Source organism: Lactuca saligna, chromosome 3 (assembly GCF_052625555.1).
Source record: "Lactuca saligna cultivar CGN05327 chromosome 3, ASM5262555v1, whole genome shotgun sequence".
In the NCBI taxonomy this organism is placed as follows: domain Eukaryota; kingdom Viridiplantae; phylum Streptophyta; class Magnoliopsida; order Asterales; family Asteraceae; genus Lactuca; species Lactuca saligna.
Genome location: NC_136419.1, coordinates 195,927,448 through 195,954,484, shown reverse-complemented (window position 1 = coordinate 195,954,484; position 27,037 = coordinate 195,927,448).

The window sequence follows — 27,037 nt, the reverse complement described above, 5'->3', positions numbered from 1 at the left end:
AACATTTCAAATGTTGACGTTTTTCCAAAATAACTTGTATTCTCAGGTATCAGGTAAGCGGAAGAGTAATATGAAGTAATGTTAGGATGTTGTGTTGTTAAAAGCATTCAAACAATTTATGTTATGAATGTGTAATGTTAAAACAATGTATTTGATGTGAACAATTCTAGTTGTAATATATTGATGCATGGTGACGTTTATGTTATGATTCATGTATATTCATTGTGATGATATTCAATTAAAGTCATGCGAACCCTCAGACGTTTCCGCCATCTGTTTTGGGAGTGTGACATTATCAATATGTGAGTTCATCTCCAAGATGAGACCACACATAGACCTTGCTTACCAATAGGGATTGAGTGACCTTGAACTTGTGGGTAAAGGAGAATAATTGGAGGAGGTGGAGGAGGTGGAGGAGATGAAGTTTCAAGAGTCTTGGGAAAATCATAGATGTCTGAATCAGACATCTTTTTGGGAGATATTCAAGATAGTTGATTTAAAGTCCTTAAGATAACACCCAATATGAAATATTATGGCTAGGACCCAACACAATATTTTAGAACTTGGAAGAGGGATGCCGTAATCCAAGCTATAGAATATTTGAAGGTAGGTGAATGACGATTCACCAATTTCCACCGTGAAAAATGAAATAATTTATTAGGTTTTTAATTGGATTTAAAACTCCTATATCATTTGAGATTCATTGAACTGTTCAATGACATGTTTCAATCTCGAGTGTGCCCTTCAAGTTTTGTGACTGGGATGCCGAGGATCACAAAACAAGGTGCGAATAACCATGCAAATATACTTGGTACCCTTAATTTTTACCCTTCAATCGATGTGCCGGTTAACCACACACGCTCCACCGATACTATGATAAACATGAAGTTACCCTCTTCCTAGCTTGTTAAATATGAGTTAGTGTGCCGGTTAACCACACATGCTCCACTAACCGACTTAAACAAAGTGCAAAGTGTCATTTCATGGATTAGCACCAAATTCACATTTTCCTAAGTTACTAAGATTGAGTATTACTAAGTGTTTAGTTACTTAGTATTTATCATTAATACTTTTAATGAAGGGAGATTTATAGTGCTTGTCCTACCCATTCGGCTAACGACCCTCCACCAGTCAAGGAAGCGGTGGGTGAGAGTGGACACCCATTAAACTCTCATTTTATAGCCAATAACCTTATACCCCCCTTATAGACTGGGTTCGTGAATGAGGCTACTAATGGTAAGACGACTTGCTCTTATACATATATATAAATATTATTAACTTATAATATTATAAAGTATAAGGGTTGAATTTCAACATTTAAAATTCTAAGGGCTTAACATGGAATTAAAGTATTCATGAAAGAAAACTTTTTAAATTCCAAAACTTGAGGGAAAGTTTTGAAACTATTCAAAACTTTTCATTTCATAACTTATGAGTTTAATGATTCATTAAAATGAAGACTCTTCATTTTTTGTGTAACCTCTTATTCTTTAATAACACTTTTAAAGAAGTGACTCTTTAACATCCATAACTTAAGGACAAGTTATGGAGTCATAATACTATTTAATGAAAAAAACTCTTCTTTTTTATGTAACCTATGACACTTTTATTAATTTTAAGATTCATAAATGTGACCTTTTATGTAACTTGAGGACAAGTTACAAAAATAAATTTTACAATCAATTCTTAGATTAAAATGGATCAAACACACATAATCAATCAACATATTTCTATCAATCTAAGTGTAACATCCCGAAATAGCAAGAGTTGTGTGGAAGGGCTAAAAGTGTAATTTGGGAAAGAGTGACTCCTCGAGTCCATGGATGGACTCGGCGAGTAGAGTCGCGACTTGGTCGCGTGTTAAATAGCCGACTCGGCGAGTCAGTGAGATGGACTCGGCGAGTAGGCGCTGAGTGGAGAAAACCCTAATTCTCGGGGTTGAGCCCTATATAAAGAGCATTATGTTTCCTCCTCAGCCACTTTATCACCCCTTTGAGTCCTTGAAACCCTAAAATCGTGGAGAAGCACCGTTGTTGAGTGGATGGGAGCTTGGAGAAGTAATTGTTGGAGAAAGTTTGGAAGTTTGAAGATGTGGAGCAAGGGGTTTTGCTTGGATTCGAGTTTCCTTGCAGTTTAGGGCACTCTTTGAAGGTAAAATCTCGTTCTTGAGCTGCTATTGTCTTGTCTCTTCATTTTGGGGTTTGGGGGGAAACTTATCTTGGGTTATTTTGGAGTCTAAAGGTTGGATATGAGGTTGCTACCTCAGATCTGGAATGGAGGAGGGTTAGAATGTAAGAAAGTCCCTGTGTTGAGTGTTGGATGAAGCTATCTTGTCCTAAACCTTGGCCCTAATGTGCAAAATGCATAGATCTCTTTGGATTCATGTAAAGATTGCCACTTTACGTGATGGATGAGTTGTAGGAGGCTAGATCTATGTTTTGGATCAATTGCATGGTCTGGAACGCTTCTGTTTGGATTCAGACCGGTGGTACTCGGTGAGTCACATGGGTGGACTCAACGAGTTACTTGAAGACGAGCTGAGACTCGACGAGTTAGAAGAACAACTCGGCGAGTTGGATGAAGATGGTCTGGAACTCGACGAGTTGGATGAACAACTCGGTGAGTAGGTTGAAGATAGCCTTAGACTCGGCGAGTCTGTTCTTGGACTTGGAGAGTCTTGTCGAAAAGTCCCAATATCTTCTGGTTGATTCGAAGAATCGGCGAGTCAAGGGATGACTCAGTGAGTTATGTGGGAATGGACTCAGAGTTGTTGGACTCGGCGAGTCTCGGGGTGACTCGGCGAGTTAGGTCACAGATTGAGTGAAGTTTTGAGTTGGGAACTCGGCGAGTCATAGGGTTGACTCGGCGAGTGGGGTCAGTCAGGGGTTGACTTTGACCCAGTCTTTGACCAAGGGTTGACCAGTGGTCTCCAGGGGTATTTTGGTAATTATTGGTTATGGTTTTGAGTTCTGTGCATTGGTGGCTGTCCAGTGGTGGAGATCGTATAAGGGATCGGAGCAGTTCGGGTTATCTGTTCAGTCGGTAGTTTCAAGGTGAGTTATCCTCACTATATCTATAGGGTTTAAGGCACCAAGGTCAACCCTTTTTATCGGATGGAAATCCGAGTAATTGTATGTTGTATGATATTGCGGAAATGGGCCGGAAGGCGTTACGTTATGGGCCAGAAGGCATTACATGTTGTGGGCCGGAAGGAAATACGATGTGGACCGGAAGGTCATGGCCTGGAAAGGCGTACGTGCATAATTAGTATGTTGGCTAAGTCGTAGGGTGATGTTATGCTAGTGATCGGCTAGGCTGGTATCTTGGTTAGACTAATGATATGTTATGTGATCTGTTGATCGATTTGCTAACTGTGAACTGTTATATGATTACATGTTATGTGCATGGTTGTTTTATGTTCTGTCATGATATGTATGCTTTTATGTTGCGGGCCGGAAGGCGATATGATATGGGCCGGAAGGCTATGTGTTATGGGCCGGAAGGCATTACGCTATAGGCCGGAAGGCGATATGTTTTGGACCGGAAGGTTGTGGCCTGGAAGGGCGTATATGTGGTTGGTATTTTGGGGGTATCTCACTAAGCTTTCGGGCTTACAGTTGTGGTTTTTATGTTTTCAGGTTCTCAGGAGTCTGTGGCAAGGCAAAGGCGTGATCATACCATTCCTCGTGTTGGTGTATTTTGAAACGGACCTAGGAAAATACTCTGTTAAATAATGTATTGAAAACCTTTTTGTAACAACGTTATTAAAATGGGTTGTTTTTGAAAAGTTTTAATTGTTTCGATATTTCGGTCGTTACAAGTTGGTATCAGAGCCTTGGTTTGAGTGAATTGGAGGAACACTTGTGTGACTCCAGTCTCAAATCGAGGAAGGTTTTAAAAGAGAAATTAAAATGGTTTTAAAATTAAGAAAAAAAGAGGACGCGGAGGTACGATCAGCCGAAGCCAGTAAGTAACCCCAAATTACCATTCATGACATTTGTTTTATTGAGCTTTGATAGAACAGCATGCTAGAGTTAGGCTAGGGATCTTCAGGAATTCATGTTAATGTTGCCTGATTGTGATGCCTGTAGCCTAGGGTTCCTTATGGGAGATTCTCAGTGTTCCTCTAGTGGTGAGGGTTGAGCGTTGTTATGCATGTTTCTCTAGGGTGTTGTGGTAGTACTTCATACAAATATGGGTAGGTGTGGAAGGTAGTATGGGCCCGTACTACTGAAAGCACAGGACCCATACGCGTATCAGGGAAACCATGACCTCTAGGGTTGGGTTGAGAGTTGGTTCCCAGGATAGTGGGAAGAGTCTGAGGTTTTCTAATATATTTTCAGTATGGAGATTTCGAGGCATGCTGGAAGCGGATCCAAGTCAGGATCGGGTGCAGGAGGAGGAGTTGCGGACGGGTCAGTACCGCCCGAGATTATTGGTCAGATGAGCTCGTGCGAGTTGGATACGAGGATCCGCGAGATCCTGCATGATGAGGTTGCTGCATTGTTCCGGGCTGAGTTGCCGGAGTTGTTTGGGTCGATCAAGACCGCCATGGTGGAGTATTTTGATGAGCGCTATGCGGCTCTTGCGGAGACGGCTGCCGCGGCGGCTACAGTGGCTGTAGCAGCAGTAGGGGGAGGAGCTGACAGGGATTTTCAGTATCGAGACTTCGATAATACGGAGCCTCTCACCTTCAATGGAGTTCAGAACCTGATTGTTGCTATGAGATGGTTATCGGACGTGGAGGGGTGATTCTTCATGTGTTCATGCCCTGCCGATTTGAGGGTGAGGTGTGCTCTGAACCTGTTAAGGCTCGGGGAAAAGGATTGGTGGAGGTTGACCACGGGGTCATATTCGGATGCGCAGAGGGCTGCGATTTCATGGGATCAGTTCAGAGAGATGTTCAGCACTCGTTATGTTCCGTAGGTGGAGAGGGAGAGGTTGGCTCGGGAGTTCCTCGAGCTGAAGCAGGATTCGGAGTCGGTGACGGAAATCACCAGAATGTTCACTGAGAGGGCGATGTTCTGCCCTGAGTTCGCTTCGGAGCAGGCTCAGATGTCCCGATATCTGAGTATGCTAAAGAGAGACATTAGACAGTTTTTGTCCGCACAGAGGTGCGGGACATTGTTGGAGTTGCAGGAGGCCGCCCGGCGGCATGAGTTAGAGATTGAGTTGCAGTTGCGTGAGCTGAGGCAAGCTCCGGTTCAGTCGGAGCCGGCAACGAAACGGTCTAAGATCGTTGATTCCAGGATGGGGGATCGGAGTAGCCACACTTGTGGGAAGTGTGGGAGGAGTCACATCGGAATTTGCAGGTCCGGTGGTGCATCCCGCAAGTGCGGAAAGGAGGGACACTATGCGAGGGATTGTCGGTGGTCAGCGTCGGTTCGGGATTTGAGGATTTGCTATCATTGTCGCCAGATTGGACGTATGAGGGTCAACTGTCCACAGTTTTCCGCGGGACCGGTGCAGGCTCCAGCACCGGCCACTTTGAGGATTTCAGGAGAAGGTCAGGGTGGAGGGGAGCCCCCAAGGGCTCAGGGTCGTGCTTATTAGCTTGCGGCAGAGGAGGTCAGAGCAGTGCCGAATGCACCTGCGGGTATGTTTCTTTCTGGATGTTATGTTATCTTGCGATTATGGTGGTGTATTGTTTGTGCTGGTATCTTTATGTGGTCTTGATGCGGTATTCGTCGTTTTGCGGGTTGAGGTTCTGGTTATGGATTTGTGATTCGGGTTTTCGTCTTGGCATCCGTTGTTCCTTGAGGGTTTGGCATGGTTATGGATTGTGTTTCGGGTTTTCATCTTGGTATCCGTTGTTCCCTGAGGTTTGGGTATGGTTATAGTTTGGTTTTTTGTGCTTTCGTTGGTTATCATTCGTGAGGGTTATTAGTGGAGATGCGACATTCAGTTGACGGTCGGGTAGCATCGGCTTCCTGAGGAGTGGTTAGATACAGTTTGAGTTTCTTTCGAGCGGGTTAATCAGTGTTGATATGAGATCTCATTGAGGTTGTTTATGCTTGTGGGAAGCAGTCTGCGTGTAAGTGTTCTCTTTGCTCAGGGTTGTTCTGGAAGGTCGGTGATGGCGACCGGTGGTTGTTAATCAGTGCTATAAGTGGGGGAGAGTTGGAGAACTCTCTGGGAGATCGATGAGTATTTTAGAGTGCTTAGCTGTTGGGATTCAGCAGTGTTCTGTCAGCCCAGAGTATAGGCTGATAGGAGCGAGTGTCGGGCATGCGGGGCGGGATACCGACCTAGGGCATTTGATTGTGGAGGCCTGGGAGCAGGCCAGGATCGAGTATGTATGATGGAATTAGAGTTCGGAAACCCCTAGAGGGCTAGAACGGTATGCATGGGAGGATTTCCGGGGGCGATAGCTCGGAATGATGAATGCTGGTTGAGCGGTCCAGAATGGACTGAAGGCCTGGTAAGACGGGCCAGTCATGCTGAAGACTCTGCAGGTATTGTTGGATCAGTTTGAGGATATGGATTGGGTATGTCGCAGTGTGTTTGCATTAGAAGGTCTGACCCCGGGTAGTGATCTTGGTGATTTGAGATAGTGCATGGCCTTGAGGGTCCCCTGCGATGAGAGTCATAATATGTGTGTTGGATGGATAACGGATACGCTATGAGAGGGTGGTGTAGCGTTGGGCGAGCACCGTGGCACTTGTCGGAGTGACAATGTGGTCGAGTGGTTTCCTTGGTAAAGGAAGAGAGAAGGAGGTGTAACTCCGAGAGGGAGTGCAAGTTCACGGAAGAAAAAAAATGGCAGAGCAGAGTTATGAATTGAGTACTTCGAGTATGGTTTGAGCAACATGTTTACGGCAGTGGAATAGGAGCTTATCCGGTTTGGATGCCTGTTGAGGTTGCGAAGGGAATTCCGCAGGTGTAGAGCCAAGAGGCTCGGAAAGGATGTAGGGAGAGAGTCTTGAACTCTCAGTGTGATTTTGATCAGGGTATGGGGTATGTATTAGTGGCTTATCCGGGGGATGTTTAAGGATATTATTAGTGTATCAGGTTTTCCCAACCTGAGGGTGTTAGGACTAGTTCAGCATGTGTATGCAATTGCAAGGGGAGAACTCGTGGGAGTTGCTCTGAGATTGAGAAGGGGTCTCTCAGTCGTCCTGGATTGGATAAAGTGGGATTCGGATCGGGGACCCGACGGTTCACAGTTTTCTAACCCTTATGGGTCGAGTGATTATTGAGAATTAGGGCAGTAATGCATCTTGGGTAATTCTCGGGTATTGAGTATGATTATCAGAGGGTACAGTCGGTGCCCGGTTCGAGACGGTGGTCAGAACACCGTAAAGGAAGGGAAAGTGTGTTCGAGATTCGACGGGTATGCCTTGTGGGACCTGGTCTGGTTAAGGTCAGATGGCGTGTTGTGGGAACATCTTTGGAGATGTATTGTTGTAGGCTTCGGGGGCGAAGCCTAATTTAAGTGGGGGAGAATTGTAACATCCCGAAATAGCAAGAGTTGTGTGGAAGGGCTAAAAGTGTAATTTGGGAAAGAGTGACTCGTCGAGTCCATGGATGGACTCGGCGAGTAGAGTCGCAACTTGGTCGCGTGTTAAATAGCCGACTCGGCGAGTCAGTGAGATGGACTCAGCGAGCAGGCGCTGAGTGGAGAAAATCCTAATTCTCGGGGTTGAGCCCTATATAAAGAGCATTATGTTTCCTCCCCAGCCTCTTTATCACCCCTTTGAGTCCTTGAAACCCTAAAATCGTGGAGAAGCACCATTGTTGAGTGGATGGGAGCTTGGAGAAGTAATTGTTGGAGAAAGTTTGGAAGTTTGAAGGTGTGGAGCAAGGGGTTTTGCTTGGATTCGAGTTTCCTTGCAGTTTAGGGCACTCTTTTAAGGTAAACTCTCGTTCTTGAGCTGCTATTGTTTCGTCTCTTCATTTTGGGGTTTGGGGGGAAACTTATCTTGGGTTATTTTGGAGTCTAAAGGTTGGATCTGAGGTTGCTACCTCAGATCTGGAATGGAGGAGGGTTAGAATGCAAGAAAGTCCATGTGTTGAGTGTTGGATGAAGCTATCTTGTCCCAAACCTTGGCCCTAATGTGCAAAATGCATAGATCTCTTTGGATTCACGTAAAGATTGCCACTTTACATGATGGATGAGTTGTAGGAGGCTAGATCTATGTTTTGGATCAATTGCATGGTCTGGAACGTTTCTGTTTGGATTCAGACCGGTGGTACTCGGCGAGTCACATGGGTGGACTCAACGAGTTGCTTGAAGACGAGATGAGACTCGACAAGTTGGAAGAACAACTCGGCGAGTTGGATGAAGATGGTCTGGAACTCGACGAGTTGGATGAACAACTTGGCGAGTAGGTTGAAGATAGCCTTAGACTCGGCGAGTCTGTTCTTGTACTCGGCGAGTCTTGTCGAAGAGTCCCAATATCTTCTGGTTGAGTCGAAGAATCAGCGAGTCAAGGGATGACTCGGTGAGTTATGTGCGAATGGACTCAGAGTTGTTGGACTCAGCGAGTCTCGGGGTGACTCGGCGAGTTAGGTCGCGGATTGAGTGAAGTTTTGAGTTGGGAACTCGGCGAGTCATAGGGTTGACTCGGCGAGTGGGGTCAGTCAGGGGTTGACTTTGACCCAGTCTTTGACCAAGGGTTGACCAGTGGTCTCCAGGGGTATTTTGGTAATTATTGGTTATGGTTTTGAGTTCTGTGCATTGGTGGCTGTCCAGTGGTGGAGATCGTATAAGGGATCGGAGCAGTTCGGGTTATCTGTTCAGTCGGTAGTTTCAAGGTGAGTTATCCTCACTATATCTATAGGGTTTAAGGCACCAAGGTCAACCCTTTTTATCGGATGGAAATCCGAGTAATTGTATGTTGTATGATATTGCGGAAATGGGCCGGAAGGCGTTACGTTATGGGCCAGAAGGCATTACATGTTGTGGGCCGGAAGGAAATACGATGTGGACCGGAAGGTCATGGCCTGGAAAGGCGTACGTGCATAATTAGTATGTTGGCTAAGTCGTAGGGTGATGTTATGCTAGTGATCGGCTAGGCTGGTATCTTGGTTAGACTAATGATATGTTATGTGATCTGTTGATCGATTTGCTAACTGTGAACTGTTATATGATTACATGTTATGTGCATGGTTGTTTTATGTTCTGTCATGATATGTATGCTTTTATGTTGTGGGCCGGAAGGCGATATGATATGGGCCGGAAGGCTATGTGTTATGGGCCGGAAGGCATTACGCTATGGGCTGGAAGGCGATATGTTTTGGACCGGAAGGTTGTGGCCTGGAAGGGCGTATTTGTGGTTGGTATTTTGGGGGTATCTCACTAAGCTTTCGGGCTTACAGTTGTGGTTTTTATGTTTTCAGGTTCTCAGGAGTCTATGGCAAGGCAAAGGCGTGATCGTACCATTCCTCGCGTTGGTGTTTTATGAAACGGACCTGGGAAAATACTCTGTTAAATAATGTATTGAAAACCTTTTTGTAACAACGTTATTAAAATGGGTTGTTTTTGAAAAGTTTTAATTGTTTTGAAATTTCAGTCGTTACACTAAGCAACTCATATGAACAAGATAATTGGAATCAAACTTTTTCATGTAATTAGCATAACACTTAAAATAATACAAAACATGAATCTATTTACAATTATCTTTGAAAATGGATTAGTATAAACATTACCACATCAAAAATAAGTTTATTACTCCAAATACAACTTAGGGTAATGTTCCTAGTTCAATTCCAGCCAAAACATTCGAATATATACTGTCTGGGGGTCCAACTCGTTGAGTGCATGAACAAACTCGATGAGTTGGATGCTTTTTGCCTTCGACTCGACGAGTCTACTGTGCAGACAGCACCAAAATTCAATTTTTAAGCAATTTAAGCAAGTATAACAAGAAAACAAGCCTAAGTTGTGATACCACTATTAGGTTTTGAGCATTCTAACACTCCTAAATGTACATGCAACCCTAAGTATCTTGGATCTATGTTTTTTCTATTATACATGCAAATATGAAGTTTCCAAGATATTACCCTATACTAGCATGCAAATATAATATACATGGGTAATATAATATGTTAGAATACATACCTTTTAATGAAGCTTGAAGTCTAGAACTTTTAAAGATTAGCCCCAATAGTGTGGAAGCCTTAATTAGAATCACAAATCACCAAAACACCTTGGAAAACCCTTAGAGAATATGAATACTTGGCTCACACTTATGAAATCGGTTATTGCCCTCTTTAGTGTATCCTCACTAGCCACTAGCCTCATGTTATGAACCATAAGACCCTTTATATAGTGTTGAGGATTAGGGTTAAACCCTAATACCCATGACCTTTCATTTCCTAGGATCCATGGGTTAAAGCTCCATGGACTATCCATGAAGACTTAGCCCAACCTAATTGAACTTGGCCCATTACACATATATATCTAAGAGTCCATACTTAATTAGTTCCTTTTGATCACTTAATGATGATTTTACTAGACCATGCCAAGTCGGGTCAAGTACATAGTTATGGACTTAGACATTAATCCAACAACATACACCTACTCTTAGGTTATGGTATCCTCGTGATTTTGAGTTCAAGCTAGTGGGATTCACTGACTTGGATCATGGTGGATGTGGTATTGATCAAAATGGTACTCCAGGAGGGGCTCAAATGCTAGGATATAGACTGGTAAGTTGGTCCAGCAAGAAGCAGACATCAGTGGGTTCTTCTATTTCCGAAGTTGGATATCTAGCCATTGGACGATATTGCACTCAAATTCTTTGGATTCATAATCATCACCTAGACTATAGTTTCAAATTTTGAAAGAGTCCTATTTTTTGTGACAACACCAATGCCATCCAAGTATTTCAAAATCCAGTGCAGCATTCTAAGACCAAGCACATTGATATTTGTCATCACTTCATCAGGGACATAGTTCAAAAGGGCAAAGTGGAACTATTCCACATTCCATCCTCTGATCAAGTAGCTGACATTTTCACTAAGGAATTGGATGATAAGACCCTAAATAAATTGATTACTGATTATGGCAAGCTTTTAATGACTTAAATTTTCTTTTTGGTTGCTTTGAAAACTTTGCTTTTATTTATTTTTTAAGCACAAAAATACAAAAATAAGTATTTTACTTACTTTGCTTTTAGCAAAAGAGTGTACACGAATTGCTTAATTTTGGTGTCTAATGTTTATAAGTGCTTTCTACTCTCTCTATCCTAACTTTCAGGTCTATCTATCTCTTATCTACAGTTAATCTTTATCTCTCCCTTCTGGAGTTAGAAAGAGCTGGGACCGTGCCTAATTTTTTTAATACTCTAATTGTTAAGGAGAATGTTGGTATCATGTCTTCTTCTTGATACCAATACCTCTTTCTCCTCCACTCACTATTATGGATGTAAAAAGCCACAATCAATACAATGTGTCTTACTTTCATCTACAAACTCATAATCCGGTAAAACCTTGCTTGCCCTCGTGTTGATCTTGTTAACTCGATGGTTACACAGATTAGAGCCCATGAACTCAATGGTTACAAAGAATGGTTCTTGTTCTTGGTGAACATAAAGCTTAGAATCTATTTGAAATAATTCAAAAATTAAATGCTTTTTCTCTCATGGTTTGTTGTGAATAATGTTTTATGTTGATGGATTTGATATTGCTTGTGTATTCTTTTATAGACAATGTTGAGGGGCAGATATCTTGGAGAAAGGAAAATGATTCATGTGCTTTTAAATAAAAAGATTTTGTTGCATCAGTTTTATGATTCTCCTGACAAATGCTACGTCCAGGTCCACAGAAAATGTTGTATATTCCTTTTTTTAACGATTAATCAATTGACCATCTCTTACGCTTTTATTTTCTTATAATTTTTTTCTGGTACCATATTAAAATAATTGATGATGAATTCTAAATTCTAGACTAAAACTAAACATTAAGATACAGAAGATAAACCACTTCTCGTTGATAAGTTTACGTTATTTGTGATTCATGTTGATTCCACCTCAACGTGATTTAAACATTCCATTCTCTCTTTAATTTCTTCTTTATAAAACTTAAAGATTCACTATGATATACCACACACTAATAAAATTCTGAAACTCTATGCCTATGGTTAGCCTATGCACCATAGGCTATTACATGCACCAATCCATTCTTTCCCTTAAATTATTCTGAAAAGCTTTATGATTCAGCGTAACATACCAAACACTAATGAGAGCATGAAAAATCTATGATGATGGTTAGGTTATGTAATATAGCTTATCACACTCACCAATCCATTCTCACCATATATTTTTCTTTAGAATTTTATGATTCGACATATGAAACCAGACGCTGATGAGAATTCGAAAACTCTATGCCCATGGATATATCACGTCTTGTGATGTAATACACGTACCTACCCATTGTCTCCTAGAAAATATTCTAATAAAAAGAAGTTGATGATTCGATGTATCTGCCATACACTGACAAAACTTTGACAATGTTTGTCGATGGGCACATTCTTTACCAGAATGTATTACACGTATCACTCCATTCTCGCCTTTCATTCTTCTAATAAAAGAAATTGATGATTTAGCATATAAAACCATATGTTGATGAGACATTACAATACTATGTCAGTGAATGATAGTTCAAATCCATGCTATCAGGACACATCACAGTCTCACTCGTTTATAAGCTGCAACTTGGATATGCTACAGAAGATAAACCACTTCTCATTGATAATTTTTCACTATTTATGATTCATGCTGATTCCATCAGAGCGTGATTGAAAATGCCATTCTCTCCTTAACTTATTATTCATAAAGCTTGACGATTCACTGTGATATACCACACATTAATAAAACTTTGAAACTCTATGTCGATGGTTTGTCAATGTACCATAGGCTATCACACACACCAATCCCTTCTTGCCCTTAAATTCTTCTTAAAAGCTTTATGATTTAGAAAAACATACCATACACTGATGAGTGTTTGAAAAGTATGTGCTGATGGTTAGGCTATGTACTCTAGCTTATCACACGTATCAATCTAGTCCTACCATACATTCTTCTTTAGGATTTTATGATTCAACATATGACACCAGATGTTGATGAGAATTCGCAAACTCTGTGCCCATGGGTATATCACTTCATGTTATGTATTACACTCACGTAGCCATTTTCTCCGAACAAATATTCTAATAAAATAAGTTGATGATTCATTGTATCTGCTATACACTGATAAAACTTTGACATTCTTTATCAATGGGTAGTTTTGCACAAAAATGTATTACATTTATCACTCCATTCTCACCTTTTATTATTCTAATAAAAGAAGTTGTTTATTCGACATATAAAACTATATGTTGATGAGACTTTGAAATAGCATGTCAGTGAATGATAGTTCATTCTCATGCTACCAAGAAACATCACAATCTCACTCATTTATCAGCTGTAAATTTGATCCACTGATAGTATAAATCTAATACGCTAAATACTTCGCTAATACTATAATTTTGATGATGTCAAAAAAGGGAGAGATACCTTCGTGACATATCCATTTGCTCGGGGGGGGGGGGGGGGGGGGGGAGATATTTTCAAGATGCCTTCATTTGCTCAGGGGGAGATAATTTCTTAAGGGCAGATAGTTTTATTTGTTCATTTGTGAATAGGAAAATATCTTTAGGTGAAGAGTAGACTTTCCCATCACATATAAGAAAGAAAGTTCTTATTTTCAGGGGGAGAAAAAGATGAAGATTAGTTTTTTACATCATCAGATAGGGAGATCGTAAGGTCACACCATATGATCAGATGATTCAAACACTATATGCTAACCACCATCGCCAACATCAGTGCCAGCGCCAACATCAGGTTGATCAGTGTTAGCATGAACTCAATGATCTTGGTGATCATATGTATATTAGGCAGTTATACATTGTATATATAGAATAGATTTCTGATCTGTAAGCTTAGTGATTAGGATCAGACATTTACATAGATTAGTATACATCCCTTAAATAGTGGGATCTTGTTAATGTAATCAGATATAATATATTATTATGTTCAACCCCTAATAAATCTTGGTGTCATCTTTTTGACCTCGTTCTCTTTGTGAGAACCCTCTTTCTTAGTGAAAGTATCGTTGTGATAATCTCGTTCTTGCTCTTTGTTTGTTCTTTATTGTTTATACTTGAGTGTATATGATCGATACAAACCTTCACTAACTAATATAATCATGGACAATAATGCATAAAACTCTAGATCTAGCAACAAGAAACCATAAACCTGAAGCTTGAATACTCACAAAGGTCCAGAAGAGTTGCTAGAAGATGGTAATTAGGCTTGCAAACTGAATCTATGCTCCAAAGATGACCCATTCACCTTCAAGTCACCAAAACGCCACAAAAAGCTTAAGAACTCATGAATGGGGCTAAGGTTTCATTTGAAATGAGTGTAGGTTGAAGAGGGTACCCTAGTTATGAGATTAGATGCTTAAATATGAATAGAACCCTAAATTTTGTGTTCTTGGACTGCAATCACACTCACACCCACACCATAACCATCCTCTTGTCATGTCGTAACAAGCCCTCCAGAATGCGTGTTTTATTTTTATCTTATATGTCGTGACCTCTCTATGGTCACGTTATGGCACTCGGCTTTACCCAAAAACCATGCATTTGACTCCTTGATGTCCTAAACTGATTCGTTCTAGAAACCGGGTGTTATTGGTGCTTAGTATTAAATTATAGCGAATATATTGGCTTTTCGGATTGCTACGATTATGGATTCGATTATCAGTAGTGAATAATCATCGTTTGTTAAAGGTTGTCGAATAATTGATGGTCCTCTCATTGTCAACGAAATTATAGATTGGAATAAGAGATTGAAGAAGAAACTTATGGTCTATAAAATAGACTTTGTGAAACCTTATAACTCGGTCAATTGAGATTATTTGTTACTGATTATGATTTTTCTTGGGTTTGGATCCAAATGGATCTCATGGGTTCAAGGTTGTCTTCTCTCGATCAAGGCTTCGGTCCTTGTCAATCGGAGCTCGTCAAAGGAATTTTTTATTTAGAGTGGTCTTCGTCAAGGTGATCATATATCTCCTTTTTTTCATTCTTATAATAAAGGGTCTTTATGTTGCTATTACAAATGCTAAGGAGGATGGTATTTTTTTTGAGATATAAAAATTAGATCTTTGAGGCTTTCTCATTTTCTATATGTGGATTATGTGGTTGCTTATGGGAGAATGGTCTAACAAGAATGTTATATGCTTGGTTCGTTTACTTGAATGTTTTTTTTATGCTTTGGGTCTTAGAGTAAATATGCATAAATCCAATCTTTTTGGTATATGGATCGATTTTGGTGAGGTTATGTTGGATGCCACTTTGACTGGTTTTAGACCTACTAAGCTTCCTTTTTCTTACATGGGTTTACTGTTGGGTGTCAGTATGGCATTTATTAAAGGTTCGAAGCTGATAATTAACAAGTTAAAAAAAATTAATTGGAAGGCAAATATGTTATATATTGGTTGCAGATTGGTTTTAATTACTTTTGTTCTGGGCTCACTAACTATTATATCTCTTTTTGTGATGCCGGTGCATGTTAGGAAATAATTAGAATCCATTCGAGCTAATTTTTTGGGGTATTTGGTGGGAATGCTAAAAATATTTCTTAGTTTAATTGGAATTTGGTGTTGGTATCCAATGAGAAGGGAGGTCTCAATTTTGGGTGTCATGAGGCTGTTAATCATGCATTTATCTAAAATGGCGTCACAGGTTTGTTAAAGAAAACATAATTCTTTATGGATTAAGGTGATTTTAGTTGTTTATGATTATCCAACCGTGAATTTTTGTAGTAATTATAAGGTTACTACTTTGGGGGTTTGGAATCACATTATTGGTTCCATAAATACCATGAATGAAAGGGGTATAATTTCTTTTTCATGTCTCAAGAAAGTGCTAGGAAAATGAAAATCCACTCAATTTTGGTTAGATACTTGGATATGTTGTTTTAAAAAATCATTTTTTTCTTGTTTGTTTTATCTAGAAAAAACTAGTGATTGTTATATAGTGGATAGAGGGGAATATGGGTGGTATTGGCTTTGGAATGGTAATTTTAAAGGTGGAGTTTTACAAAGTCAATTTGAATACCGATTATTGTTGATTCTATCATTTCAACCGAACCTAGAGGAAGATGATTGGCGTTTGGAATTGAATGGTGTTCTCAATTTCATAATGAATGAAGTTAAAAAAACATGTTGATAGTGAGTGCTTGTTGGATGGTACCCTTGTATCTAGGTGGAATCACTTCGTTCCTAGAAAGGTAAATATATTTATTTGGAGATTGTTGTTAGATTGTTTTCCTACTAGGTGAAATCCTAGCATCAAAGGTATGTATATGGCTCTATTGTTATGTCCGTTATGTAATAAACAAGTGGAAAACTCATATCATGTTTCTTATTATGTGAAGAAGTTAATATTTGACATACGGTATTTCTGGGTGGATTTGGTGCTTCAAGGTGTGGATATATTATGTGATCTATTTTTTTGGTTGGATACAGTTTCGATTTTAGGTAAAAAAAAAAAAGATGGTTTTGGAGACTATTATTCAAATGACATTATGGATGATTTGATGATATCGCAATAGTTTCATTTTTGCAGACTCAAATCTGGTTAACAATTGCATTTTAAAAAATATAGTTCATTTTCTTATTGTTCGTTTAGTTCTAGAAATAGTAACACTAAAGCTAATTGGGTTGATTGAATTAAAAAATCCAATTCAAGCTATTTCTTTGTAATTTCTAACTTCTTCTTAATTTTGTTTTAATAATATTCAGTTGTTAAAAAAATAGTTTTGTTTTAATAATATTAAGTTGTTAAAAAAAATTGAGAAATCATTATCTATATCATTCATCTACTTATATGGGTTAAAGAAAGGGAGATAGGGTTGGGTTTCGAAGTTGACCATGCAAAGGGCACAACCAGGGTTAGGGATGTTTCTTTCTCTTATGGGATGTGACTTGTCTCCGAGTTACAACCATGCCTTCAAACTTATAGTATATGTCCATGTTTATTCATACCATTTTATTGCTATATGTTTGTGTGTCCAGCTTTGCTTGATATGTAAGGGTTGCACTTGTCCATGCCTAACGTATTGCATTACCAAACGTTTTTGTGTGTGGTTTCCATCAACGGAATCAAAGTTTCATTGTGCATGTTCCATAAGATTGTGAAATTATTTTTGGATGAAAATTTGACAAAAGCATGATTTGTTATGTTGAAACGAGTGAATTTGTTTTATAAATTTGTTACAAGAACGATATATATATATATATATATATATATATATATATATATATATATATATATATATATATATATATATATATATATATATATATATATATAATTTTTCCGAAAACCTAAAAACAAAAGCTGGAGCATTAGATCAAAATTAACTTATTAAAGACATGATCGTCATCATTCCGATCTCATTAGACCTTTATTATTATTTTTTCATTGAAAATATTAATAAAAACTTCTAAAAATTAACATAATAAATCAAATTTTGAAATTTTTTTAAATAATTTTCGATTTTTTTAGGAAAATGGAGATTTTTTGATTTTTTTCAGACAACATGAATTTTAAAAAATAAATAAATAAATAATTTTTTTTTTCAATCGCAATTTTTTCAAAAAAAGTTATAATTTTTTTTATAAAAAAACTACATTTTTTAAAATGTAAATTTTTAAAAATTAGTAAATTTAAAAAATAAATAGAATATTTTTTTAAAAAAATAGAATATTAAAAAAAATCTAATTTTTTTAACAAAAAAATCAACGTTTATGTGCATATACGCATATTTTTTTCAAATGCATATATACATTTTTTTATATTATAATATTCGTAAGTAAATCATAAAAAATCTCATTTCATTAATCAATCTATAAACATAATACAACAAGTATTTTATTCGATACAAATAAATTATATATATAAAACTACAAAGATTCATAGTGTTATCATTTCTTCATATCAAGATCTCTATATTTTCTTTAATATATCACTTTTCACATCATCAATATTTTCTACAAATTCTTCAAATTCTACAAGAAAAATAAATTGATTAGTGCAAGAACATTCACAAAAATGCACATGTATATATCACGTAAGATTCAACTGTGATTATATCATGTAAGATTAACATGTGATTATATAATGTGATATTTACATGTGATTGTATCTTTTAATATTTAAATGTGAAATTCGGAAGAAAATTTTAAAAAATAATTAACAAGGAACATTCACACAAAATACATGTGTGTATATATAGGTAATTCATATGTGACTCACTTGCGATTTACATGTGAATCACATGTAAGTCATATGTTATACACTTGTGATTTACATGTGAATCACATGTAGATTATATGTGATTAACTTGCAATTAATATATGAATTACATGTGATTTACATATGAGTCACATAAAATTTATTAGTGATTCACTTGTGAATCACATGTAATTCATATGTGATTCACTTGTGATTTACATGTGAATCACAAGTGAATCATATATGAATTACATGTGAATCACATGTAATTCATATATGATTTACATGTGAATCACATGTAATTCGTATGTGATTTGCATGTGAATCACATGTGATTTACATGTGAATCACATGTAATTCACATATGTGGATTACATGTGATTTTCATGTGAATCACATGTAATTCACATATGTGAATTACATGTGATTTACATGTGAATCACATGTAATTCATATGTGAATTACATGTTATTTACATGTAAATCACATGTAATTCATATGTTATTCACTTGTGATTACATGTGAATCACAAGTTAATCATATATGAATTACATGTGATTCACATGTAAATGACATGTAATTCATATGTAAATTACATGTGATTTACATGTGAATCTGAAACATCCTAAAAATATAGTCCAAAATTTTCATCTTTAAATTATTAATAAAACCATAAATCATCCTTCACCATAAAGAAAATCAAGAACATATCAAAACATCATGTCAAATATTGTATCAAAATCAAATGAGGATAATATCAGAGTCTAAAACAATCCTATGTTGAAAATGCGGTGTGTGTCATGCGATCATCCCAAGCCTTTCCCCTTGCTAATGGAAGTACCTGACACCAAAACTGAAACCTGTAAGCACGAAGCTTTGTGAGCTGCCCTAAACTACCACATAACATACAATAACACATACTAGGCCTTGCCCATTGCATCAGGCCCCATCCGACATCGGACTAATACGACATCGGGTCCTGCCAGTCATCGGGCCCCGACCAGCATCGGACCGAAGTCCGGATTACATATCATAACAAGAATCACATATGGCATAAACATCTAATAAATAAACATAATAAACTACCTCGGGCTTGCCCCGACATCGGACCGAAGTATGGTACATATAAATTAATTCTGCATCGGGCTTACCCTGACATACATAACACATAACATGCGTGAATCACAAAGACATCAAGCATGTAAATACTCTTATCAGGACTGCACCGACATTGGACCAAAGTTTGAAACATATAAGCTGCATTGGGCTAGCCCCGTCATCGAGTCTAAGCCCGACATACACTAACATACATAAACGGGCCGACATTTGTGCCTTCGACCCATTCCTATTGAAGGAAAAACTCACCTCGCAAAGTTGTCTGTGAAATCTCACGGTGAGGAATAACTGATAGCTGCTCCAATGACTCCCCGACTATCATGACCAAAATGAACACTTAGTCAAAAAATAGGAATCCTTCTAAGGGTAAAATGACAATTTTACCCTTGCTTTGATTTGGAGCATAACAAGGCCCAACTGCATATAATCTTTCTAATTCCAATAATAGCCCATTGAAGGCCCACTGATGGCCTGATTTTCTAAATTGGGCCCAACTTCTCAAATGTGCCTTCCCTAAGCCCAAACATATTCTTAACCCAAATTATCTGACTTCTGATGGCCCACTAAGGCCTAAAGACCCAAAGTCCAAAGTATGGGCCAAACTGAGGCCCAAAGCACCCATCCCATGTCTGTTGAGTACGTAGGGCATACTTCTACATGCACTAAGCGTACTGGCTAAATTGCATGTACGTTGTGCATACTTGCATGTACGCCCAACGTACTTCATAGTTAAGTCTCTTTTCCCATTAAGTGCTTAAAACTCTACACTAAAAGCTAAAAACACAAATCCAAGTCCTCTTCAATGTCTTGATCCATAAAGTCGATCAGTTGGTGGCTTGTAATCCACCAAATGATCCCAACTTGGAAAAATAGCAATAAACTTCCATGAAAATGGCTAAATCTCATGCATGGTTACATAAAGGCCTTAAAGGTTGCAACTTTACTGCTAAAGGAATGCTTTGAGCTGCAAGGGTGGCAACCCTCAGCTCAAAAATGAGGTTGCATGAAAAAGATCTATCCATTGGACCTAAAAAGGTCTAAAGATCCATAATCCTAGATCTAAGCTTCTAAGAAGAAAGATGGAAGCTTTATACCTCCTTTAAGTGCCAGAGGATGAAATGGTTCCAAATCTTTGAGCTCAAGATACTAAAGTTCTTCTTCTTCGACTCCTCTTCTCTTCTTCCAAGCTTTTCTTTACCAAAAATGAGCTCAAAAGGTCAAACACACAAAACAATGGAGTATGAGGGCGTATTCGGGTTTTTTGAGGGTGAGGGACTAGTAAGGAGGCTAGGGTTTGAGCCATAATGGGGTATTCATATGGCTTAAAACCTAAAAATTAGGGTTTTGAGTCGGTTCATGTGCACTGCACATACTCCTTGGTACGCTGCGCAATGTGCATGCCCCCCCTGAATCCTAAGCGCCTCTATGCCTCGTGTACATCAGGTTACACCCAGCGTACGACTTCTGGGCAGCCCAACTATTTAGTCCATTCTGCTAAGGTCCACTCCATAAGTCCAGTTGTCCCATTGTTAGTCCAATAACTATTATTAATTACTTAAATTAAATAATATCTTGAGAGACGGATGTTACAGAATCACATGTAATTCATATGTGATTCACTTGTGTGTGAATTACATCTTATTTACATGTGAATCACATGTAATTATTATGTGATTCACTTGTGGTCTACATTTAATCACATGTAATTCGTATGTGATTCATTTATGATTTACATGTGAATCACATATAACTCATATGTGATTTACATGTGAATCACATATTATTCATGTACGATTCACTTGATTTACATGTGAATTACACGTGATTCTTATGTGAATTACATGTGATTCACATGTAATTCATATGTGATTCATTTGTGATTTATATGGGAATAACATGTAATTCATATTTGAATTACATTATTTTATGATTATTCAAGGGATTTAATGGTGAAAAATAGTTTGGTTAGTACCTGCACCTAGGTGTCATTTTGGATATGTTCTGAAGGGTTTTCTGGAGAGTGAATGGGAGGTGGCAATAGATAAATTATGTAACACCCGTGTTTCTGGGCTACTCATTAATGATGATGTAATAGTCTAGGTCAATCATTGAAACTCGTTTTGAAGTATTAAGAACGAATTATGTGCGTTAAACTTAATTATTATGAGTTAATAAATTAAGGACAAAAATAAGCATCGAAATAAATTTTAGATAAAGTTGATATCTATGAAGAAAGTCGTAGTCGTTGAAACGAGGATTCTAAAGATATAAAGAGTACTGAAATCCGAGTTATAACTAAGAAGTTATGACGTATCGAAGTTTTGCGACAGAACCGGCACAACGATGTATGAGGTAAAAACTGAATTTACGATAAAGTGACTTTTAGCCTGAGCAATCTAAATGAAAATCATAGTGTTCATTAAACCGAGAGCGTGCATAAAAAGAATGTCCAAATCTGAATTCGTATAAGGAAGTTATGAATCTTCTAAGATTTGGCATGACATTGTGCAGCCCGAAACTTGAAGTTTAGATCGAGTGATTTTTAGCCGAAACAACCTAAATGAGAATCGAAGATCTTGTTGATAGTAGTTCAATGGTAAAAATACAAATGAAAATAAACGTCGGATGAAGAAGTTATTATTTTTTAACGGACTTTTCATGTCCCGGCCTGTTAAAAATATAATATTAAAAATGTATTCAAATGTAGCCGATGGAGTCTAAACGAAAGTTGTAGAGTATAATCTCATCTATGCGTAGATATAAAGAACGTCAAAACAGAGTTCGTATACAAAAGATATGAATTTTTGAAGTTATGGGAACAAACTTCGAAGCTTATCCGAAGGGAACGCGTTGTATTTGAGGGAACACCCCGCGTTCGCATGCAGTGGACACGTATCTTGCATCTTGACACGTCCGAAGCCACTCACCAACCGGAATGCGTTGCGTTCCTCCGAGGAACACACTGCGTTCGGGATCCAGCCCCCCCCCCTATAAATGGAAAGCATGCCTTTCGAATTTTGTTTACAACTTTCATTTTCTCTCCCATATACTTTCTTCTATATTGCAAAAATTACCCCCAATCCTTTTATACCATCCCTAATACCCGAAGCCCGAAGATCCTAAGAAAAAAAGTTTTCGAGCCGAAACTCTATCTGTGTGAAGCCCGGTTTTTGAGAAAACATCTCGGTTTCATCGAAGAATATTGTTTTCAGGGATGAAGTGTTGTCCAATCGCCATTTTATAATGTGAGTGTATAGTCACATTCATATTACATACATATATGAAGTATTTTATATAAAATACGTGCTATATGAATATATATATATTGTTTTTTTATTTGAGAAGGATGTTGAATGAATGATTTATACAGGTTTTAAATTATTTAAACTGTATATGTATTTTATATCTACCTATAATTATGATGGTTAAAAGATGGGTAGATTAAATATGATATAAATGATGAGCGATGATATATGAGTGGTAAAATATGGTGAGAAGCGATGTACCAAGAGTTGAGCCAAGCGACATACCAAGAGATGAGCCAAGCGATGTACCAAGCGATGACCCAAGTGATGGCCCCGTCATTCAGCAGAGTGTGGATGACTATTAGATGCCATTTTATGTGTCTTGTAAGGTAGTTTCCATTATCATTTTAGCATCATATTTTGTACATTTTCATGTCATTTATTAAAATAATGTTCAGCTCATGTCTTTTGTTAGAATTCACGTACTGCTCATGTTTTTATGTTGCTTTCAGATAGTTTGAGTGGAGTAGTTCTTTGAGAGCAGTTGGATGTGTGTTTCGAACTTATGGAGTATGTTAAGGAATGATTGAAAGATGCTTTGGTCAAGAAAAATTTGATCGAATTGATCACATGAAGATAGAATCTGCAATCTAAAGTTAAAGGATGTTGCTGGAAAGTAGACGAAATTTTGGACGACTTAGGAACAACATGCGATCGCATGTTGCCTTTATGCGATTGCATGGAGCCTTTATGCAATCGCAGGTTAGGTCGCAGCATGGATTCAAGATTTTTTAGTGCCTAAAATTCAGCCGAGAGTGAAAACTCAATACATGCAATCGCAGGTTGTGTACATGCGACCGCAGGTTTACCAAAATATGCCAAAATACCATCCTACTTCATTAAAAAGGCCCGAGTCGTGTTTTCTTCAAAACCTGCGATCGCAGCTTTGATACATGTGATCGCATGTGTATCGTTTTTGCTATTGGATGTATAAATAGACCCTGATAGCATGCCAGTAACCTAATTTGGCAATTCCAGAGGTACCAGATGACGAAAATATGATTTTGGAGGCATTTGTTCTCCGATTTCAACAATTTTTGAAGATTTGAAGACTATGGATCATCTCCTTTAAGTAGATTAGTAAGATTAGTTGTTTGATGTCTCTTTTCATTTGTTTTTATCAGCTTTTAGCCACGTCTGGCTAAAACCTTAGTTTTAAGTTCTGCAAAGACAAGTACTTTTCATGTGATTCATCAATAGATCATGTTTTTGATTTGTGTTACTATGTAGATTCTTCAGTTTTGTTCTTAATGAATGTTTCATTTTGATTCTTATTAGTCTGATCACCTAGTTAGGGTTTTTATCATTCTAGTTAATCAGTTATACAATATCTAATTGTTCTAATTAATTGGTAATAAGTAACAAGTAATAAATCCGTTATGTGTTTGGGATTTGACTTTAATATAAACTGTAAAAATCATATCTTTATGCTTCTGAGCCTGTGAGAAATATTGGATTTTGCTAGGAATTTTACAAAGAACTTAATGCAATTTTTCTAATTTAATTAAGAGCATGTTTAATTGAATAGTTAAAAGTTAGGGTTAATTCAAAGAGCTAGTTTTGATTAACTAATATACGTAAAAGATAAATTACTAGAGCTTGTTAGTTTTTTTTTTCAGTACTACCTTAGATAGAACACATTCCAAATAATTAGATCTGGATCAGTTGAATGATTAGGAAAGTTGCAGCAGAACTGAAACCACTTTTATTATTGATTTTCGTTTAATTTAATATCACTGCATTTTTAGTTTTTAGTTAATAACCCCCCCCCCCCTTTTATATTTTCTTTTTTCTTGACAAAATTGTGCCTGATGCAAAAAAGGCATTGCCCAATAGGCTGTGTCCCTGAGGATTCAACCCTGCTTCCCTGTGCTATTATTTTAGTGCAATCAGCAGTGACAATTTACTTGTTTAATACGTGTGCGATAGCGTGCTAACAAATTGGCGTCGTTGCCGGGGACATGGTGCTTTCTAATAGTTTTATGCTAGGAATTTTTCATTCAGGTACACCTTTACTTTTTGATCTAGAAATCGAGCGAATTGCAAGGAAACTAGAGAAAGAAGCAGCAAGAAAGAAATAATCAGTTGGTCTCTTTGGTTCATCATCTTCTAGACCCCCATAAACCTCCACACCACAAGGCATTCCCCTCTGGAACGAACCAGATTCGGTTTTTCCTAAAGTACCCCCATCTTCTCCTCAAAACAACCTTTATAAAACTTATTCCCCACCCTCCTCCATTAAATATGAAACCACAGACTCTTCATAAACCAAGTCTGAAGGATCAACCATGAGTGGAGACGAAGCAGAAAAGACGCTCAAAGAGTGGGCCACTCAAGAGGTCTACCAGCAGTCCCTTTGCATTACGTTTCTAGAAGCCCAAAACTTCAAACTCAAATATGGGAGGATTCACCTTCTTCCCACATTTCGCCGTCTAGAAAACGAAGAACCACATAAATTCCTCAAGGAATTTCATGTTGTATGTTCTTGAATGAAGCCTCATGCAGTCTGAAGATCAAATCAAACTAAGGGCATTCCCCTTTTCAATTCAAGATTCAACAAGAGAATGGATTTATGAACTCCAATCTGGTTCCATCACCACTTGGACCGAGCTCGTGAAGGTGTGCTTGGAAAAATACCTTCCAGAAACGTGAGTCTCCAGTCTCAGAAGAGAAATCCTTGGGATCAAACAAGGAAAAAAGAGAAGCTTTACATACTTACTGGGAAAGGTTCAAAAAACTTCTAGTACGGTGCCCACAACATGAGATCAATGATTATCAAATCTATAATTGCTTTTGTGAAGGATTGACACCTATGGATAGGCGCTTGATAAATGCTTCCAAAGTTGGTGGCTCCATAGGTGATATGGCACCAACTGTAATCAGAAAGCTAATCGAAAAGTTGGCGATCAAGTCTAAACATTACAGGAATGAAGACGAGTGGTATCCAGATCAGCCAAGGGGTGTTAAGGAAGTCAGCAAGGTTCATCTGGAAACTCAGATATCTGAATTAACGAAAGTTGTTCTGGTCTTGACTAAAGAAAAAGAAGTTGCAAAGATACAATGTGGGATTTGCATGAAGACTGATCACCCTACAGATATGTGCCTAATATTACAAGAGGATACAATTGTAGTCAACACTGTCGAGGGCTACCAACATAATTTTAGAACAATTATCAGCAAAGACAACAATTTCAGCCTCCACCCGGATTTTCAACAGCAGCGAAATTTTCAGCAGCTGGGTTTTCAGCAAATTTTTCAGAATCAACATAATTTTCAGCAGCCTTCACAACAACATTCTAGAACCTCTAGTTTGGCCTTAGAGGATATTGTTAAAAGTATGGCCACCAACACTCATGAGTTCCAGAACGAAACCAGAGCCAGTATCAAATAACTGGAGCAGCAGGTGTCTCAACTTGCCACTTCTATGGGTCAACTGGAATCTCAACGAACGTTACCAGGACATATTGAAAACAATCCAAAGCATAATGTGAGTGCTATTTCCTTGAGAAGCGGGAAAACATATGAAGGCCTAGTGCATCTGAACCAGAAAAAAAATATGAAGAAGAATTTGAAGAAGTTTTGGTAGAAGAAGGATATGTGGAAGTGACATAAAAAAGAGTTGATGTTGAAGAGTATGAAGAGGTTTTGGTTGAAGAAGAAGCTGAAAAAGAAACTCTAACACTATCCAAGCCAATTCTGAATGAGTACAAGCCTTTACCTCCCTTCCCGTCGCGACTAAGGAGCACGAAACGCGAGCGTGAGGAAGAGGACATCATGGATATTTTTCGCAAAGTAGAGGTAAATATACTGTTACTTAATGTTATCAAACACATTCCTCATTATGCTAAGTTTTTAAAAGAATTATGTGTTTCAAAGAAAAAACTAAAATCTAATGAAACAATTAAAGTTGGTGAATATTTCTTTAATTTTGCAAAATGGTTTGCCTCCAAAGTGCAAGGATTCGGGGATTTTTTCTATTCCTTGTAAATTGGGGAACCTTAATTTTCAAAAATCCATGCTTGACATTGGTGCCTTAGTTAATTTCCTCCCATTTTCTATTTTTGAAAAATTAAAATTGCGATCTTTACAAAAGACCGGGACCATCATCCAGTTGGCGGATCATTCAATAGTACACTCAAAAGGTGCACTTGAGGATGTTCTTGTCCAAGTGCGTGAGCTTATTTTTCGTACTAATTTTTATATATTGGACATGGGAAACTTGGACACTTCAGATGTGAACTCAATTATTTTGGGAAGGCCTTTTATGAGAACTGCAAAAACGAAAATTGATGTTTTTAATGACATGATTTCCATGGAGTTTGAT